The sequence below is a fragment of the Octopus bimaculoides genome, chromosome 4, assembly GCF_046866305.1.
Source record: "Octopus bimaculoides isolate indiv1 chromosome 4, ASM4686630v1, whole genome shotgun sequence".
Lineage (NCBI taxonomy): Eukaryota > Metazoa > Mollusca > Cephalopoda > Octopoda > Octopodidae > Octopus > Octopus bimaculoides.
In genome coordinates, this window is record NC_142931.1 from 40,884,903 (window position 1) to 40,907,712 (window position 22,810).

General features: G+C 35.5%; 1 protein-coding gene across 3 annotated transcripts in view; it reads left to right on the forward strand.

Moving 5' to 3' along the window:
• The window catches only part of LOC106880460 (RAB11-binding protein RELCH homolog), a 245,776-nt gene that overhangs the window by 206,093 nt on the left and 16,873 nt on the right, over positions 1-22,810 (forward strand). The gene's annotated exons all lie outside the window — the stretch shown is intronic.

The following is a 22,810-nucleotide window of genomic DNA, read 5'->3' on the forward strand; positions in this document are numbered from 1 at the left end:
ATAAAAGAGAGGTTATTCAAAATGAAAGTTCTATTTATATATATATCTTCAAGAATAAAAAAATTGGGATGGGGATAAGTGAGTATATGAAACAGTTTGTGTAATCAAGTTCGCTTGTTTTAATAAAGGAAGCTAACATTTTTTAGTTATATTGATATATTTCATTCACTAGTCTTGATTAAAGTCTTTTCTTTTTTGACTAGGCATCGAGCCAAGTTTTGTTAATTTCTAACTGGTATTTATTTAAATATCTAACTGATGTTTATTTCATAGTTTCAGAAGGATGAAAGTTAAAGTCAAACCAGCATTATTTGGACTTAGAACATAGAATGTTGAAACTAAGTATTCTAATACATACCTTTTAATAATCCCTCTTAATTCTACCTTAAGCGCATGCATATATTTGCATACTTTTTTCTGCCTTGGCATAGAACTTTTCATAGAACTTTCTCACTCATAATGCCTGTATGTTCTGAAAATGTAACTTTCTCACTCATAATGCCTGTATGTTCTGAAAATGTAACTTTCTCAAGTACAGTGCACTTCATATCCAAGCTATAGGATGTTATCCTGGTACTCAACTAAGAGTCTACCACATCTTATAGCAGAAACAGCTGTAAGCTAATGAAGTTTATTACATAACATTTAATTTTTCCAGTGTCATCTCTTTGTTTTCTTTTACCACTCTATACTCATATAACATTGTGTTCTGGATCATCCATATATTGAGTTCTACACTAGGTTATTAGTCTCGCTATGCCAAAGTGAAATAATAAAATATAACACATTCTACATTTGTGTTTATTCTAAACAGTAAAATAATAATTAATGAATAAGATTAAGATACATAGTAAACATTAACACTTTTCATGTCTTAATTACTTAAGCTCCGTTTAACAGTTCCATTGTTAGCAACAGTTCATGCAGATATCAAAATTTATAGTTTAAATTGCTTGAATTATGACATAGTTGCTTACCTTTGAAGTCTTGAGTTATTTCCTACATCATCTTGTGATGCACACGGACACATTGAAAGTAATACTGCCTAGGACCAGTGGGTGTTTTGGGTCTTTTAATTATCACACACTGTCCGCCTCCCTGGCACGTGAAAAGACATTTGAGCGAGATTGTTTCCAGTGCCGATGGACTGGCTCCTGTGCAAGTGGCATGTAAAACACACCATTTCGAGCGTAGCCATCGCCAGTTCCGCCTGACTGGCCCTCATGCCGGTGGCACGTAAAACACCCACTACATTCTCGAAGTGGCTGGCGTTAGGAAGGGCATCCAGCTGTAGAAACTGCCAAATCAGATTGGAGCCTGGTGTCGCCTCCCGATCCACCAGTCGTCAGTCAAATCGTCCAACCCATGCTAGCATGGAAAGCGGACGTTAAACGATGATGATGATGATGATGATGATGATGATTCAGGTGATCCAATTGGAGTTTATCAAGCTCCAACCTGTTTCTAGTCTGTACTACTCGAGATAACACTACACCTTTCAGAGCTCAAACTTTCTAATCTGCAACCACCATGAAGCAAATCTAATTTCCTCCATAGCCAACTTGATGGTCTTTTACCTAAGTGAGGAAATTATTTTGAAAAATGGATTGAAATAACATGTGGCTGTCGGGAAATTTTCAAATAACTACTTTTTAGCACAACTTTCATTGTTAATGCCTTACACATTCAATCTAGCTGCTAACGTTTTATCCTTCCTCTATATCACTATGGTATATCTACTCTGTACAGCATATCAGCTACTGTGTCACTTTAATCAATTTTATTGAAGAATAAGGCCTGATGGTTTAGGTTTGGATTACTAGCTCAAGACATTTGAATTCAACACTAACTGCAGGAATTTCATTGTGTATTTCATCTGTTCTGTTAATTTTATGTGACTCAGTTCATCTTGCCATCAAGAATAGATGTGATGGACTGATATTCTGTCCAGGAAAATGGTGTATCAATTACTTGATGGCATAAAACTTGGATCAAGCACTGACGCATTTACATTTACAATCATTGGGGAGAGAGAGAGAGAGAGAGAGATCAACTAATTTCAAGTCTATCAGCTCTGTTGAGCTAAAGAAGAGCCTTTACGGGCCTGATACCCCAATATGAGAATTGAAAAGTGGGTAGACAACTTACTACAAAATTATGATGGTTCTCCATATTTTAAATTTTGTCTAAACACTTTGATGAAGTAAGAACAATTATATGAATGCAAAATCTAATTTATCCTGTCATTAAAAAGAGGGTGGTGGGTACCTAAAAATTCCACTAATATTTTAGGGCAGTCTTTTGATTTGTCCTTTTTTCAGAACCATGTGATCACTGTGCCTGCTAGATATAGCAACCAAATTTCCTTAAACTCACTATCTCTTGTTACTGTCTTATTATAAGAAGGACATATTAGAGAATGCAATCCTGTATTTACTTGCTCTGTGTGATATCTTACTGTTGTCAAAACTGAAAATGAAACTTAAGAAATAGCGATTTGATATCTCAACTCTCTAGAACAATGTTTAGGAAAAACCATATTCCATAATAGTTGAGGACTTCCAATTTTGCCTCCATAAATTGTAGGAATTCTAGAACAAATGCATATTAGCTATAAGATTATTTTGAAGCACATAATACTGGTGCATTGTTCTTCAGATGTAAACTTCTAGAAATTTTAAAGATCTACTATTTTACTGAAGTTTTGGATTAGTGAATGAAGTGATCATAGAATTTTGTACACTTGTTTATTCTATTTATCTCTTCTGGGAACTGTACAAGGCACCTGGCTGTCAAGTCAGTGGTTCATACTTCAATGCTGTGTTCTCTCTGTAGCCAAGAGATTGAACTCTCAAATGGCCTAATTCTCATAGCTGTATAATAGTTACTACAGGGTAGGAATAAAGATTTATTCAATTTTAAATACATTGTAAAATTGATGATTGTTTATTAGCCTGTAGAACTGAGTTAAATTCCTCTCCATGCTGCACCAAGGGTATAATTTGAAGAAGAATGGAGGTCAATCAAACTGGTGTGTTCTTGATGCACAACACGGTGACTCTTTATTTAGTGTTACACTTTGCAGTCAATGGATTGTGAGAAATCATCGTTTTACTACTGCTGCTTACATAGTAATCAGTTCAAAGCAAATAGCAACAAAAATAATCATCAGCTGAGACTGATGCAGCAGGGAAGTTGTTTGTCTGATTTCTTCAAAGGTTTAATTTCCTGTCATAACTCAATTATTCTAACCCTGAAATAATCATGTAACCTACTCTGGTAGCTATTCTCATCATCATTTTTCTAGATAGCTCAATAACTTTAGCATTTCAGTCAGTTTATGATGCAGTAACTATGTCAAACATCAGTGATATCTTAAACTGTACACAGTTACACATTTGTCAGCTATTTGCAGCCTAATTTCTCTCTACCCATGACTGTAATTATTTAGAAGAGTTGAAATAAAAAATAGAATATTGTAAATTCTTAGTGAAATAAAATTTCATTTCATCTCACAGCAAGTGTCTGGTGTGGATGTAAGCATTCAGTGGTGAGAATTCAAAACTTGGTTTCAAATTCTGATGCATTTTGGATTTGTTTATTCTACTTTGTGTGTGGGAAAAGTCATGAGCGACAGAATAGCTTATTTCCCTTCCCTTGTAACTTAGAATTTATATATGTAATTAAATATATTATTACACTTATTGTAAATATTGTATGTATAAAATGAATTATGTGTAAAGTGTGCAATGCTGCATGTTTGGGCAAAGTCATAAATCACAGATTGTCTTATTTCCTTTTTTTTTCATTCTCCTCATCATCTTCATCCTCATCATCATGTTCATTTTCCCATGTTTGCATGGGTCAGATGGAATTTGTCAAAATGGGTTTTCTACAGCCAAATGCCCTTCCTGTCACCAATCCTCATCTGCTTCCAAGCTAGGTAATATTTCACTATGGCTAGATATGTTTTTCGGAAGGTTGGAAATGAAGGACACTCATTTTACAACAATCATGCGAAGCCAAGTCTAGGAGATTGCCCCCCCCCCCCCCCACACACACAATGAACTTCTATCCAGTTTCTGTCTGCCAAATCCAGTCACAAGGCTTTGAGCAGCCTGTGGCTATAATAGGAGGCACAGTGTGACTGAACCAAAGACAATCTGGTAAGGAAGGAAACTTTATTTTCATACAGCTTTGCCTGTACTTATGCCATGTTTGCTCTTCCCTTTTGACTTAAAATTTATATCACTTATCTTTTACTGTGGTCATGCTGGAGCACTGCCTTGAAGAATTTTAGTTGAATATACCCCAGTACCTTGTATTTTTTTAAGCATGGTACTTATTTCATTGGCCTCTTTTGCTGAGCCACTAAGTTATGGGGATGTAAACACACCAACACTGGTTGTCAAGCATTAGTGAGGACACACACACACATGCATGCACACACGTGATAGTTTTCTTTTAGTCTCTGTCTACCAAATCCACTCACAAGGCATTGGTCAGCCTGAGGCTATAGTAGAAAACATTTGTCCAAGGTGTTACACAATGGGACTGAACCTAGAACCATGTGGTTGGGAAGCAACCTTCTTACCACACAGTCATGCCTGCACTGATATGCATATATGTAATTAAATAAAAGATTATGCTTATTTGTACATGTTGCATATAGAATTTGTATTATGTGTAAAGCGTGCAATGCTGCATGACAGAGAAATGGGGTGTTTAATGAGTAAGATATGCAATGACTAGAGAGAAATGAATCAGGTATGATATGTTGGCTGTGTAATGTTAAAAAGCAGAACATTAGTGTGCTAAGAGAGTGTTTAAATTTTATCAGCATCAGGAATGCTTCAACCAAGAAGACTGTACTACTATGGACATAAAAAAAAGAATGATGGAAGGGTGGTGTGTGAAAAAACTGATAACAAAAAAGCTGCTGTTCATTTGGCTCATAGAGATATAAGGCTGATGAAGTGATGAACTTAGATTTCAGAATGTTGTGTCTCAAATATGTGATGACAGCATTATGATAGGCAAGAATTTCTGCTTCTGTTTTGTCTCACACATGCCAATATAGAAAAAGGGTATTCAGTCAATGGTGATGATTATGCAAGGCTTTCTTAAAATACTTCACATTCATTTTAAGGAGTATTAATGAGAAAGGGGAATCTAATGAAGTAACAAATATATATATATAGTTGGAATTCACAAAAAAACAAAAGACGAAGGCAGGTGTATAAACAACAAACAGGTGTATTAGTTTAAAATTCGGGAAGGTGAGAAAGTCTTTTACATTTTGAGCCTATGCTCTTCAACAAAAAGGAACACGAGAAAATAAACAGAGAGAAAAAATAAAAGCAGCTTTAGTGGGTAGTGGTCGATCATGGCGGCTGCCTGGTTGGAGGTGGTCACACAGGATAAAGCTAGCAATATCAAAGGAAGTCTAACTAGGAAGTTAGTTTTTGTATGTGGCAGATGTTCAGGAGCAATAAAAACTAAAAATGTGCAGAAAACAACTTCTGCCACATTCCAGGGAGAAAAAGTAGATGTAGTTCATAGCTTCCATTATCTAGGTGACCAAGTTAGTAGTGGGAAAGGGTGCGCTGAAAGTGTAGCTGCTAGAATAAGAATAGCCTGGGCAAAGTTCAGAGAGCTCTTGCCTCGGCTAGTGACAAAGGGACTCTCGCTCAGAGTAAAAGGTAGACTGTATGATGCATGTGTACGAACAGCCATGCTACATGGCAGTGAAACATGGACTGTGACTGCTGAGGACATGCGTAAGCTTGAAAGGAATGAAGCCAGTATGCTCCGATGGATGTGCATACTCGACAGAGTGTAAGTACCTTGAGAGAAAAGTTGGACCTAAGAAGCATCAGTTGTGGTGTGCAAGAGAGACGATTGCACTGGTATGGTCATGTGGCGAGAACGGATGAAGATAGCTGTGTGAAAAAGTGCCACAACCTAGTGGCTGAGGGAACCTGTGGAAGAGGTAGACCCAAGAAGACCTGGGATGAGGTGGTGAAGTACGACCTTCAAACATTAGGCTTCACCGAGGCAGTGACTTGTGACCGAGACCTTTGGAAATATGCTGTGCGTGAGAAGACCCGGCAAGCCAAGTGAGACCATAATCCGAGGCCTCTGCCAGGGGTGTAGCCAGCCCACTTATGCATACCTTACCTTCGTTGGACACTAAACTCCGATTGCGAAGACTTGTTGAGGCAAGTGAAATCGAAATCGAACCAAATTCGATGACTGGCACCCATGCCAACCTCTCCTTCATTGGACACTAAACTCGGCTTGCGAAGACCTGTTGGGGCAAGTGAAATCAAAATTGAAATCGTGATGGCACCTGTACCAGTGGAGCGCTAAGAGCACCGTCCGAGCGTGATCATTGCCAGAGCAGCTGTCTGGCTTCCATGCCAGTGACATGTAAATAGCACCATTTTAGTGTGATCGTTACCAGCGTCGCCTTACTGGCACTTGTGCTGGTGGCACATGAAAAAACATTCGAGCGAGGTCGTTGCCAGTGCCGCTGGACTGGCTCCTGTGCAGGTGGCATGTAAAAATGCACCATTTTGTGCATGGCTGTTGCCAGTACCACCTGAATGGCCTTCGTGCCGGTGGCATGTAGAAGCACCCACTACACTCTCGGAGTAGTTGGTGTTAGGAAGGGCATCCAGTTGTAGAAACTCTGCCAAATCAGATTAGAGCCTGGTGTAACCACCTGGTTCACCAGTCCTCAGTCAAATTGTCCAACCCATGCTAGCATGGAAGGCAGACGTTAAACGATAGAGAATAGAGAGAATATAAATAATACAAAATGGGACAAGAACGCAAAACATCCAGACAGTTAGGTGATACAAGAAAGAGACAACAAAACATCCAGATAGACGATAAAGAAAACAAGGACAGGCCATTCGGAGTTATGCCCTTATGTATATATATATAAATAGATAAATATGATTTAGGGAAAAACGGTAGATTCTTCCCTATGAATTTTTTCACGATAACTTGATAAATTCTTATATAAGAGTTTATCCTATTATTGTATGTATATATATATATATATATATATATATATATATATGAAGGCGTGTAGCCTAGTGGTTAGAGTATTGCACTCATGATCACTAGATCAAGGATTTGATTCCTGGACCAGACAGCACGTTGTGTTCTTGAGCAAAGCACTTCATTTTATGCTGCTCCCGTCCATTCAGCTGTAAATGGGTTACCCTGTGATGGAATAGTCTTCTGACAAGAGGGAATGTTAACCTGCTTGCCTAGCTAGCAGGGTGGTATCACTCAAAAGCTAAAACAATGCAAAGCGCATTATGACCAGTGATGTATAACAACATTTGATAGTCTGGTTGATCACATGATATATATATTAATTATTCTTACATAAGAATACCATTGACAATGACTTTGAAGTTTCAGCCAGCTAAACCATTATCAGACTGCAATTCATTGAAGTTAATCTTGGCTTTATGTAGTCTCTGTTGAGTTAAAATACTCTTTGAGTATGTGAATTTGATTGGAATAGTAGTTAGGTTGTAGGGTAGGTTGTGGCAGAGAGGTGTTTTGGAGAAATTTTTATTGATTAAATTTGAGGTTATGTTATTATTTAGAATTTATTCATGTATGTAGAACTTTGTTAGCAGGTGTGTATATTTATGTGTGCTCTCTTCAGGTCATGGGATTGTTTTTAAGTGGTTCACAAAAAGAGTGTAGGTAGGTTTAGAATGTGCTAGTAGTTTTAGTTATTTTTGGTTTTACTAGATTTGACAATGTAATGGTCAGAGGTTCAAAGTTTAGTCCAGTATTTAAAAACTAAGTAATTGGGTTCACAAAAGAATATAAGTAGGTGGTATGTTGTTTGCATTTACTTGTTTGCATTTGGAAGGTAGGGGTTATTAGTCTGGCATATCATGTTGTTAATATAGAAATTTGTTTATCTTGTGCTTTGATGTTCACAGAAGGATATTGGTAGGTATAAAAGTTGTTGGTCTGTATGTTTCTCTCTAAGGGTTCATTGTTCTATAAGCAATTGTATTAATATGTAGAAATTCTAACATTTGTTTCTTATGGAGGCAGATTTTGTGGTCTATGTGTTTATAAATATTTCTTCAATTCTGTTTCAAATGTGGTCTTTTTATAATATATATTTTAGGCCTATGTACAAATGTGTTGATATGCACATGTATAAAAATGGGAATAGAATTTAATTTTAAACATTGATTTAAAAATTAAAAATGGGATTAAAAAGAAAAAGGAACTTCCAAATTGCTTGCATACAAATATATATTTATGTGTGTATGTAGGTTTGTGGGCTTACATTAGAAAATCTTTTGTTGGGGTTCTGGTTGGAGATAGGGAAACTATTAGATAATTTTTACAGTACATGTTTAGTGTAAAACTTTAAAAATGTTTTTTATATATATTATGGGGACAATTTATGGTGTAAATGGAAGAAGTTGGTGAGATTTTTTTAATGTTTAGCTGTTAGAAAAATATATTGGTTTGAAATGTTTTAGTGTTTTAAGATTGTACTTGCATGAAGAGACTAGTTTAGGTTCAGAATTTGGTTCTTCAGTGAGAATATGATAGGATTCATGAGTACAAAGTTAGCAGAGTTTCTTGTTACCTTGCTGTGGTTGTGTATGTGAGTGTATTTTCCGATTGATGCTAAATAGAGCATTTTTTTCATTTTAATGCTTGTGTGTGTGTGTGTGTGTGTGTAGCATAACATACAGGTGCAGACATGGTTGTGTAGTAAGGAGTTTGCTTCTCAACCACATGGTTCTGGGTTCAGTCCACTGCATGGCACCTTCTACTGTAATCTTGTTTGGATTTGGTTGATGGAAACTGAAAGAAGCCCATCGGAAATGTATGGAAAAGTGGCGATTAAAATGATGATGATAATGATGATACATTTTGACATAATATTTTAATAATATTTTCCATCGATAGAAATAAATGTTCTTCAAGACTGAAAATATATTGTTGGATATCTAAAGATACTTTGTTCTTTCCAAAAACCTTTGTCGCTCTTGTTCATATCATACACGAGGCATTTTAGTCTGTCGTAGGTTTTTTTCCTTTTTATCCAGAGGCTCAGTAGTACTAAATTGTTACACCAGAATAATTCTTTCATACAAAATAACTTAGTTTTGAGTATGATATTTTGTGCATGGTTAAACTTCTTTCAAGGTGTATAATGTTGATATGCTTTCTTGTGCCACTGTGTTTTGAAAATTAATTTTCCACTGAATAGCTATGCATTACACAGGTTTATTCTAGTGTACTTATCTATAACTTCCTTGTAATTGAATCCCATTCTGCCTTTCTGTAGCTAAATTTCTTGAAGAAAATTTATTTTTAGTGATTGTGTGTATGCTTGCAGTATTTTCTGGATTGTATATAGTCAGCTCTATAACAATGTCAGTTATTTTTACTGAGATTAGTTTGATAGATATAAGGAAAAAGACAATTATTGCTTGTGTGAAACAAGTCAAGATAGCAATGAGTTGCATAATGATATTGCAAAATGAAATAAATCCTGACTACTTTTGAGTGAAGCTGTCTCTCTTGGTTGATACCTATGCTTTTCAAGGTCATTCATATATGCACGGGGATGCATAGGTGCAGGCACGACTGTGTGATTAAGAAGCTTGCTTCCCACCCATGTGGTTTCGTGTACAGTCCCACCATGTGGTACTTTGGGTGTCTTCTACTATAACCTTGAACTAACTAAAACCTTGTGATAGAATTTGGTAGAAACTGAAAGCAAGCCATCATGTGTGTGTGTGTGTGTGTGTGTGTGTGTGTGTTTAGGAAGTGTAGATGTGATGAGTGTGTCCCTTTGTCTCGACATCATGTGATGGTTGCAAACAAGCATTGTTTTTAGTCTTCCATGAAAAACATGTCAGCCCATAAGAAAATATTACTTTGCTTAGAAAGAAGTGGAAGTTGGCAACAAGTAGGGTATCCACTCAGAAAATATGCCTCAGTGAATTCCATCTGATCCATACAAGCATGGAAAGGTCAATATTAAAATGATGATGATGGTGGTGAAGATGAGTAAAGTTGAAGTTGATCATGGAGAAACATGACATAAGCCACCTGATTTCACTAGCTACCATTCCACAGTGCTTTGTATTTTTATTCTTTTACTGGTTTTAGTCATTGGATAGCAGCCATGCTTGGACATTGCCTCCAGAGGTTTTTAGTTGATTACAGCAATTAGAGCACTCAGCTTTGGTGATGTTGCCAGCTCCACTCAGCAGTAAAGATTTTTAGGCATAGATAGAGGTTATTTTAGTGGTATGGAAAGAACATCATCATCATCATCGTCGTTTAATGTCCACTTTCCATGCTGGCATGGGTTGGACAGTTCGACTGAGGGCTGGCAAGCCAGAAAGCTGTACCAGGCTTCAATCCAATCTGGCAAGGTTTCTACAGCTGGATGCCCTTCTTAACGCCAACCACTCCGAGAGTGTAGTGGGTGCTTTTTACATGCTACCAGTACGAGGGCCAGTCAGGCGGTACTGGCATTGACCACACTTGAATGGTGCTTTTTACGTGCCACTGGCACAGGACCAGTCAGCCAGCACTGGCAGCGACCACACTAGAATGGTGCTTTTTATGTGGCATGGGTGCCAATCAGGCAGTACTGTCATCGGCTGCAACAACAACTTCACTCGTCTCAACAGGTTTTTGCAAGCGCAGTTTATTGCCCAATGATTGAAGGGTACTCTTAAATGGGCTGATTATGCTGCACTGGCATAGGCCATGGTTACGGTCTCACTCTGCTTGCCAGGTCTTCTCAAGCACAGTATATCTCCAAAAGTCTCTGTCATTTGTCATCGCTTTGATGTGGCCCAATGTTCAAATGTTGTGCTTCACTACCTCATCCCAGGTCTTCCTGGGTCTACCTCTTCCACAGGTTCCCTCTACTGCTAGGGTGTGACACTTTTTCACACAGCTATCGTTATCCATTCTCACCAAATGACCATACCAGTGGAATCGTCTGTCTTGCACACCACAACTGATGCTTCGTAAGTTCAACTTTTCTCTCAAGGTACTTACCCTCTGTCTAGTATGCACACTGACATTACACATCCATCGGAGCATACTGGCTTCATTCCTTGCAAGCTTATGAATGTCCTCAGCAATCACAGCCCGTGTTTCACTGCCATGTAGCATGGCTGTTCACACACATGTGTCATACAGTCTACCTTTTACTCTGAGCAAGAGGCCCTTCATCACCAGCAGAGGTAAGAGCTCTCTGAACTTTGCCCAGGCTATTCTTATTCAAGCAGCTACACTTTCAGAGCATCCACCCCTGCTACTGAGTTGGTCACCTAGGTAATGGAAGCTATCAACTACTTGTAGTTTTTCCTCCTGGAATGCGACAGAAGCTGTTTTCTGCACATTTTCAGTGTTTGTTGCCCAGAGGTGTAAGCCTGTGAGACTCTAGGATGGGGGACAGCAGTGTCATGTACCTGAAAAGAAAACTCGCATTTGGCAGAACTCGTAAACATGCAATAGCCTTCAACCTGCATACACTACACCATCATTTTTTTTATGCGCTGGTTATTGCTATCCTTGCATTCACTGAATCATCAATATGCTAAAGACTTATTAAAAAGGGATGTCAATGGAAAAATGCAATAGAAGACACCCAATAAAGTTCTTACTCTTTCACCGCATGGCAATGTTAAAACCCATTCATTTAATTATGTTACCTTAAATCCTAAGTTGGGATGGAGGAACATTAAGCCTTTGGAGGTGTTCATGGGAGAGACATCTGATAGAGGTCAGAGGATAGAGACTCTCGGTACAGGTGGTGGTTGCACCACGAAACAGCAAAAACTCAGGCTGCCAGTGTGAGAGAATATTGATGATAATAATGAGATGGAATCGGGAGTTATAACTAAGAGTTTTTGGTCAGCCAAACTGTGACAAAATTAAATAAGTGAATGAATAAATGACTATAATAAATGAGCGTGAAAGAGAGAGAGAAAGAGGGAGAGTTGGATCAAGCGAGGGGTCTTAAACATACAGCGTGGAAAACGAAACTGTGTTTATATAGATTGATACTGAAATAGATAGAATAATGAAATGAAATAATAGATAATTATGATCTTCACTGAAAAAAGAGGTTTAGATGTGTGCTAGATTGAAAAACAAGGTTGCTTATCTGAACATCTTCTGGTTTTCTACTCCATTTGGCAGGGTTTTAAAATATGAGGTAGAGGAATCTGAATGAGTGTGAAATAGTAAGAACTTTATTGGGTGTCTTCTATTGCATTTTTCCAAAGACATCTCTTTTTAATCAGTCTTTAGCATATTGATTTAGTGAATGCAAGGATAGCAAAAACCAACTCAGCCTTTAGACGTCTTGGAGTGGATATGTAGTATCATGTCCAACTCCAAACTTCCTAAACAGATCTTTTTCAGTGAACTATCTGCTGGCTCATGGTCACATGGACCAAGGAAGAGATACAAAGACACACTCAAGACAACCTTGAAAAAAGTGTAGCTTAGAGTAGTTTACTTGGGAACATCTTGGTCAGGATCACTCACTGAGGCATAGAGCTATACACATTCTGAATCTGATATGGCCAGAGAAGGTAAAGAGAGGAGGGCTGCATGGAAAGCAAGAGACCCATCAAATCCTGACTCTGCTATTACATATCCCTATTTTAACTGCAAATTTCATGCCAAAATTAGCCAAATAAGCCACCTCAGGACCCACAAAGTATAAAGCTGATAACCTGGTCATCTACAGAAACATGAAAGATGAATCTAATAATAATAATAATAATAATAATAATAATAATAATAATAATAATAACAAGAGCACTCAGAGAGTGCAAACCTTTGGCAAGGTAACACCAACATTCTCTCAGCGATTAGCCAGAGATGATTTTTAAAATGAGAATAGCTGAAATAAACTCAACTGCTCTCACAAACGAAAATACTAAAAATGAACCTGACCACTCTCTCAAAAATTAAGTAAAAAAGCAGGAAAAATAATCCAGAATCCTTGTCCAGTACTTGCTTGATCCCCAAATCTAATCAGTTTGTGCCAGTCACAAGGTCAAACATCCCTGAAAGTTTCATCTGAATCCATCCTGTGGTTCTTGAGATATCTTGTCCACAGACAAACAAACAAACACAACTGTAAACAATATCTCCACCTTTGCTAAGGCAGAGGTAATAATCCTTTCTACTATAGGCACAAGGCCTGAAATTTTGGTGGAGAGGACTAGTCAATCACATCGACCTCAGTGTTTCACTGGTACTTAATTTATCAACTCTGTAAAGATGAGAGGCAAAGTCAACTTCAGCGGAATTTGAACTCAGAGTGTTGCAACAGGTGAAATACCGCTAAGCATTTCATTCAGCATGTTAATGATTCTGACAGCTCGCTGCCTTCAATAATAATGATAATCCTTTCTTCTATAGGCCTGAAATTTTTAGGGAGGGGACTAGATGATGACATCAACACCAGTGTTCAACTGGTACTTATTTTATTGATCCCAAAAAGACGAAAGGCAACATTTGAGTTCAGAACGAAAAGACAAATGAAATCCCACTAAGCATTTTGCCTGGCATGCTAATGATTCTGCCAGCCCACCTGGCATTCAGTGTGTGTGTGTGTGTGTGTGTGTGTGTGTGTGTGTGTGTGTGTGTTGCATGTTTAATTTCTTCCCTTGAACTATTTTGTGGATCAAATAGGTTTGCTTTTTAAAGGCAGATGAGTGTAATTTGAAGGAGATTTGGTTGGTATTTCTATTTGTTTATTGTCTACCTTGTCGGTTCAAAGAATCAGAGTATCCAGTAGGGACATAATTGAGGTCACTTTGAGATTACTAGTGTTGAAAGTCCCCTGGCATTCTCTGCAACCATTTGGTGTACAGGTGAGGAGATTTATCAAATGAGATGAGAATTTACTTAATGACATTGCAAGTCTGTCACCATTTTTTTTCTAGGCTCTGAAGGGCATACTTTTATCAGTGACTTGAGGTCTAATTTGGACTTGAAATTCACATAACTGAATGAGGTATCCCAGATATCTTGTCCAATGTTCTAACATTCTACTAATCTGCTGCCCTGGGCTGGTACTTCTTTATTAATCCTGAAAGGCTGAAAAGCAACATGAGTCTTGAGGGATTTGAATGCAGAGTGCAGAAAATTGAAACAAATGTTGCAAAGTTTCCAACTGATGCTTATTATGACTCTACCAAACTGACATCACACATATGTTGTGTGTATGAGGGGGTGCTGAAAAGTTCCTGGCTTTGGTTAAAAGAAAATACAGGAGGATCAATTAACTATGATTTTATTCAGCATGTTCCCCTCTCAGATTCTCACACTTATTGCAGTGGTTCTTCAGTTTTTTTAAGCCCTGTAAAAGAACTTAGAAGGTTGGGCCTCTAACTAAGTCTTTCTAACTGGGCCTCTAACTAACCCTTATATATATATATATATATATATATATATAAACATGTGTCTATGTATATATACACATACATGATGGGCCTCTTTCAGTTTTTCTCTGTCAAATCCACTCACATGGCTTTAGTTGGCCCAAGGCTATAGTGAAAATTACTTGCCCAAGGTGCAATGCAGAAGAACTCAACCCAGAACACTTGAGACCATGTGTTTGGGAAGCAAACTTCCACACAGCCATGCCTGCACCTGTGTGTGTGTGTGTGTGTGTGTGTGTGTGTCTGTGTGTGTGTGTGTGTGTGTGTGTGTGTGTCTGTGTGTGCGTGTGCGCGCGTATGTGCGTGCATGCGTGTGCTTGTGTGTGTGTGTGTGTGTGTGTGTGTGTGTGTGTGTGTGTGTGTGTGTGTGTGTGTGAATCTGTATGCATAGTGGTATTTATGTTAACATTCCATGTTCATGTTACGACCAGTTGCTTTGCACTTTTAATGACCCTGTAGAACATAAAAATCTCTTATCTAAAGAAAATAAGGTAAGGGTTGGCTGCTGTAGAAGAAAATCCTGCTTCCAAGTCAGTTTCATTTGTTGAACAAATGATATGTGTGAAAGGTGCTCTTTACATGCCACTGGCATGGGTGCCAGTTATGTGACCCCAGCATCGGCCAGGACTACAATTTCACTTGGCTTGGTGAGTCTTCTCAAGCACAGCATATTGCCAAAGGTCTCAGTCACTAGTCATTGTCTCTGTGAGGCTCAAAGTGCGAAGATCATGCTTCACCACTTTGTCCCATGTTTTCCTGAGTTTACCTCTGCCACAGGTTCCCTCCACTGTTAGAGATTGGCACTTCTTTACACAGCTCTATTCTTTACACAATTCCTTGCTACACTAACGATGAACTGAAGGCAAGGATTATGGCAGCATTCACCAACTTAAACAAGAAGACTGTCCAGAAAAGTTCCAGGAGATTCTGAAGTCGTCTGGAGGCCATGGTTGAAGCTGAGGGTGATTTTATTGAATAAATTTACTCTAGTATTTTGAGATATTTTTATGTTTGGCAGATATATCTGTTAAAATAAGATATCAGTGTTATTTTCATTTTTGCATAATTTAGACGACGATTTATTCACTGCACCCTGTATATATATATAAATATGCACACACACACAATGTAAAGATATGTATGTGCATAGATATATCCACATATATTTATGCATATTTATATATAATTATCATCATTTTAACATCTATTTCTCATTGCATTCAGGGATTAAATGAGACTTTATTGAGAAAGAATTCTCTATGACTGGATGACCCTCTTGACATCAGTCATAAATGTATATATGTATGTGTGTATGTTTATATATGTGTGTGTGTTTGTGGGTACACACACACACACACACACACACACATGTATATATATGCTTACAAGTATGCATTCATATGCATGTGTGTATGTGCGTGGAGGGTACATACACTCACATGCATGTATATATGTACTCATACATGTAGGCATATATCTATTGGTGAATATATCTATAGGTGGTACTAAGAATTAGAAGTATTATAATCTGCATTGACATGCATTTGTGTGGGTGTATAAGTGTGGATGTGTATGTGTGTATGTACACACACACATATGCACACATCCATATGTATATGTGTATTTGTATATATGTACATATACACAAATATACATACATATATATATATATATGTGCAAATGTGTGTGTATATTTCTTTTAATTTCTGAATATTTGAATATATATATATAAAATGGGTGTGTGTATGCATGCATATATGTGTTTGTGTATGCATATATATAATGTGTGACTGTGTATGTAATATGTATGTGTGTGTGTGAACACATGTATGTTTGTGTGTATGTTAAGCTGTAACCACAAACATTAGTGTTGTTCTTCAATGCAGTTATGTCCCTTCACTCTTTGTTAAAATGCATTATCCATTTGTCATCTTTCCAAGCCTAGCTGTGGTTACATCAATGGCTTCTGTTCTACTGCACCTAACTAGAATGTATTAGCATCCTCTGCTGCTCTGCCATCAGCTTTCCTCTCCTCTTGCTAGCCGGCTCCTTTCACAGACATTCCAGAGGAAAATTCCATTAGAGATGACTATATAATGTCGTATAGTGCTGGTGTTGCTCGGCCCGGCTCTATGATACTATCACTAGCACCACAGCCATCCATTTATGCCTTAGCTATGAATTCGTATCAATACGATTCTTCTTCAATTCTATGGGTTTGATTGCTGAATACTTCTACTGCTACTTGACTAAATGCCTGTCTGCTAGTAGCTTTTATACTTCTTACATCATGGTAAGTAAATTGATAATTTTTCTTAGCAAAGAAATTGTATTCTTTTTGTTTGTCTTTTTTTTAAAATAAATTCTTTCCACTCATATTCAACAAAGCTATCTATGGGAGAGGAATGAGGCTAAAGGGTTACAGTTTTGTATCCTTATTTTTAGTACTGTTACACATTAACTTAGAATGGATGTGATAAACTGATAGTTTGGTTTGAATATTGTCATTACCTGTGTGCTTTGCTTTGCTAAAATACCAGTGCTACACATATGACAAACACACACACACACACACACACACACACACACACACACACACACACATGTGTATGTATGTGTAGATATGTTGCATTTGGTTTTATTCATTAATGTAATTTACTGTTCATATGTTCTTTACTTCTTACTTTCTTGATTGTTAAAAAAAACTTTTTCTTTTGAATGAGAGAATGAGAGAGAGGGGAGAAGGGAGAGAGCGTGAGTGTAAGAAAGAGAATAAGAGAGGAAGAGAGAGAGAGAGAGACATTGCTGAATGTGGTGGAATTGTTGTGTTACATAAATTTAAGAATTCTCTTATCCTAAATTATGCATGATTACCTCATTCCTAAATCTTCAGGTTTTTTTTTCTTTCTCTTTCTCTTTCTTTCTGGTATGACAGTCATATCATTAAAGCATTCTTTTACTTGTATTTTATTTTAATACAGTTATCATTATTTGAATTTATACTGGATAAAACTATCATTACAGTCTGATGGTTTTCAATTCATCTTTATTCAAAATTACATACTGCCATAATATTCAATTTGCGTTGTCATATTTAGTAAAATTATCTTTATTATAAAGAATTTTTGTTTTCTAATCTTGAAATAACCTATAGATATTTTAAATAAATAAAACTTGAGTATTTTTTCATAATTTTGTTTTCATTATAATATACTCAGATGTGTATATTGCATACTTTTATTTTGTATATCATTATATATATATATATATATATATATATATATATATATATATATACACATACACACACTCACACACACTTCTTAACCTAAAAATGAATCATTTAATTAATAGTAAACTTTTAATTTTTATGCTGATATATAGATTGATTAACAAGTTAACTGTTAGTTGCTGTTTACTGAAAAAAATATTGTTTTGTTTTAATTAAATTCATTTATATTTTTGCATTCCCAATATTTAATTCGTTCATTATTTTGTCATTTGTCTTTTGATAAAAAAAAAAAAGAATTTAAAAGGCGTGTTATTTATCAAGAAAATAAAAATAGGAAATAAAAAACGTAAAAAGAATGAAAAAAAATTATTTTGTCATTTGAAATGAATTCAAATATAATGCTTCAATTACCAAAAAAAAAAGAAAAAGAAACTATTATAAGTTTGTCATATATATGAAACTGAATATTTCTCAATATTATCAACCTAGAAATAACTTCCATATTAAAACACTTGTTATTTTGGCTGTATTTACAGCCAGGCCAAATAAGATTTTAGCAGCTTATCCTTCAGTGATTGAATACCATCAATAAGAAGTAGATGTCGTTATCTTTTTTTTTTTTTTTATATTTCATTTCATGTCTCTACCACTGCCAAGATCGCACACCACCCACACACTTCCTATGCTTCTGTTTAACTTCTTTTTACAATATTTATCACTGTGGTTTATCATCATCGTCATCATCATCATCTTCTCTTTTCATGCAAGGTGGATGTCACATGAAATTTTAATTTATCATTTTTAAAAAAATGTTTTTTTTTTTATTTTTCATCATCACCTCGATCATCAATATAAAAATAATACCATTGAAATTCAGTGTTTAGAAAGAGAAAAATAATAAAACAAAAAATAATTTGTAATGATAATGTTGATAACGATTTTTCATTATTATCATTGTTGTCTTCATTACTACACTCATCATCACTATGATGCAATAGTACATTGTCAACAAATTTAATTTGTAATTTCATCTTTGATTACCAGCTGAAACCGCTTTCAGTTAGATTTGTAATATCTTATGGAAAACTATGGACATAGCAAACAGTTTATTTTCTTATAAATCTGAGATGACTTACCTATGTACTATAATAATGACAACAACAACAACAACAACAATATTATTATTATATGCCACCTCTTTGCACAATGATATTGTCTTTTCAGTTTTTTCTGTTTAGTTTCTGTTATTGTCTTCCGAATTTGCTTAATCATATGATTTTTAGAAATGTTATCTTTATATTAATAATTTGTATTGGTGAACTGACAGAATTGTTAAATTAAGTCCTGGGGTCGATTTGCTCGACTAATGGCGGTGCTCCAGCATGGCCACAGTCAAATGACTGAAACAAGTAAAAAAGAGTAAAAAGAATAAAAGAGTATGCCAAGCAAAATGCTCCGTGGCATTTCTTTTTGCTTTACATTCTGAGTTCAAATCCCATCAAAACTGACTTTGCCTTTCATTCTTTCGGGGTCAATAAAATAAGTACCAGTTGGACACTGGGATCACTGTAATTAACCAGCCCCCTCAATAATTTCAGGCCTTGTGCCTACAGTAGAAAGGATTATTCTAAAGTGAAAAAGATGGCCAAAGGATGTGATAAATGGATTAAGTTGTTTTACTGTATTTAGTTCATTGCTGATGGTTCTGTTCAAATCACATTAGAAATTAATTTATCTTTCAATTGTCTGAGTTGCATGAGCTAAAATATCACATCCTTGTAAACATTGTCGTTATGCTTTGTGAAATGATATAATTTTCTTTTACTGTTATGTTTTATCTGAACATAATGTGTGAATACATAAATCTTATATAATTGAACTGTATAAGATTCTACATAAAGTTTTTCCCCTTTCTCTATTTTCTTATGCTCATTAACAGTTCTAATTAATTAATAATGTTTATATATTAACTTAATAGTAATGTTTTTAATTATAAATCTATATGTTTAATACTTTGAAGTATACATTAAGCTGTATTTTTATAGGCAGTATAAGGTGTACGTTAATATATATTTCAAAGTCTTGGCACTAATTATGCAAATCAGACTAACTGATTTAGCGAAGTCACAATATTTAATGGCTATAATACAGTATGAAATCTTAGATGAAATGAATGAAAGGAAAGCGAATGAGAACAACATTACTGTTTTAGCATGAAAGAATTCAACTGGGGAATTGGCAGTAAAGAGTTGACTATGATAGAGCCAAAGTTTGAGAGATATTGGAAATTTGTAGAGTAACGCTTGGTTTAATTGTAATTAAGTGACTTGGTAGATTTAATGATGATAGCCAAAAGAAATCTATACAAGTGAGTTTTCCAAAATTAGAAATAAAACTGGGGCTGTCAGAAAATATCTGGCATATCAGCTGAATATTTTAAAAAGCATAAATATACAAAATCGTCTTAACAAGAAACAGAGAGAAAACAGAATACAGTTGGGGAGAAAACAAAGAATTTGACAGATTCAGGTAAAAGAGAATTGAAAGTGAGAAGACCACCATAAGAAAGAAGAGTAATGAGAATGATAAAAAGCAGGGAAATAGTTAAGAACACTACATAAAAAAAAGGTATGCAATACATCTGAATAGAAAAATAGAATTATAAGTTTACATATTAACACTTCCATTGCCATATTCCTTTTGAAATACGCCAATACTACTTAAGCTAATTTTGAAAAGAATGAGGAATTTAGTAAAATAACTAAGCTGGTGTTTGGGACATAAATTAACTTGGAATTTCAATGGAAGGTTTTAATTTAGATCATTTTAAAACAAGTTTATATCATAAAACAAGGAGTGGTCTCAGGCAGGTTGATATCAAAAGATTTAATGCTGATCAAGTTACTAATAAGATGAATGAATTGAAGGTTAAAAGCTACAAACTCCAAGCCACAAGTCATTGATATTTCTAAAGCAAGACCAAAGAACATGAGAATTTAATTGGTTATAGCAGAATTTTTGATAAATGAAGCAGCAGACTATGAAGTCTTTTCCAACAATATTGTGGAGGACAAATGAAAAGGAATAATGTTATCATTTTAATGTTATCATTTTAATGCCCACTTTTCTGTGCTTGGAAAGAGTTTATTGGGGCAGATATTCTACAGCTGGATGCTCTTCCTGTTGCCAACACTTCCCTGTTTCCAAGCAAGATAATATTTCATCATAGGTGGACATGTTCTTGCAGAATATTAGAAATGAACAACACTGCTTTGACAGTGATACTCATTTACAATGTCAAGACAAGGAGACATAAACATACACACAGACGTTCACATATATACATACACACTCACATATAACTGCACACACACACAGATACTGCAAATTCTTTTTATATTTTTGTCTACCAAATCCACTCACAAGGTTTTGGTTGACCCTTGTTGAAGGTACTATGCAGTTGGGCTGGACCTGAAACCATGTGGTTGGAAAGCAAACTTCTTACCACACAGCCATGCCTGTAATAACATGCAATTAAAATTAATCTCTCAAATACTGATTTATTTTGTTGACAGACCTAATTTACAGGCCAACTGCAGTGAATCAAAAGAAAAAAAAAGATATGGGAAAAAAATGAAAGGTTATGAAGAATAATGAAGCTGCTAATTATCAAATGTTTTAATTGCACAAGAATTATATAATAGAAAATGATAACATGATTATCCCTAAATCTCAGGAAAATATTATTTTGGGGTTGCCAGCAAGGAAAATAACTTTCATCAATATACCAACTTGGAGAGAAACTGAAGATTATATCTTGGATATGATATTCACAAATAAAACTGAATGATATATGAAACTGAACTACCAAGGAACACCTGGAAACAGGCAGCAATGTGTTAAGTTTTACTTTTATTTGTTACAGATATATACTTGACAATATATCAAAGCTCATAAAACTGGCTGATTTTGAGCAGAATGAAGTGATGTTCATAATGGCTCTAATATAAATTTTAATATAAATTAGAAGAAATTCTCTGAGGTTATACCGAAACTAGAAAGTGGAAAATATACCAAACAATTCTGTGAACTTCACTGATAGAAACGAATATGATATTTAAATACATTAGGTAACTTTTGAAAAGGAGACATGCATTGGCTGGAAACTCTTTAAAAAACTGAAATCCATAAATGAGCACACTACAAGATAATGTGTGACAAAGAAGTGAAGAAAGTTATTTGAGAAAAATTTATCAAAGAAATCAAAGGAAAATCCAAAGGAATATTAAGATTTATAAAAGCAATATCAAGAATTAATAGTGACTTAGGTTATCTTTATGAAAACAAGAATAATTTGCATAATAAGAAGGATATAGATGATATTCTTTACTGAGATGATAAGGTTAGACATGCTGTGGAATACATTAGGGTCAGAGGAAATTAAAGATTTATTGCTAGACAAATCACCAGAACATTCTAGATTTCTGAACATCATGGCAAAGAATATTGCAAAGCCTCAAACAGCCTGTAGTCAGGGATCAGTTTCCAGACATTAAAAAATGCAAAGATTAATGTTATAGGGAAGAAGAAAACTTATTGAGCTGTGAACCTAACACTGGTTTTACTAAAATTTTACTAACCGGAAAGTTAGTAAAGAAATAGTTTTTTTTTTAATCTAGCAAGTCAACTGCATTATAGTTGTTGAAAATGATGGCGGAATGGTGCATTTTCTTAACTTTTCAAAAGACAATTGGTAAGGTACTATATTTGAGACTTACAAATGAGTTAAAAGCATATAGTACAAATGTTTAGATATAAAAGTAGATTGAAGACTTTATCAGTGACAAGAAATAACAAGTAAGGATGAAGGAGAGTAAATCAACATAGCATAGTGTAAACATTGAAAATATTTCAAAGATCAGTTCTGGGATTCGTTTAACTTTTTAATATATGTCAAGAATTTACAAGAAAATGTTATCACACATCCATACTTTTTGATGATGCTGAAGTTTTATAGACTGCAACTGTATAGGAAGACTATGCTAAACTAAGATCTCCAGAAAATGGAAAGCTGGAG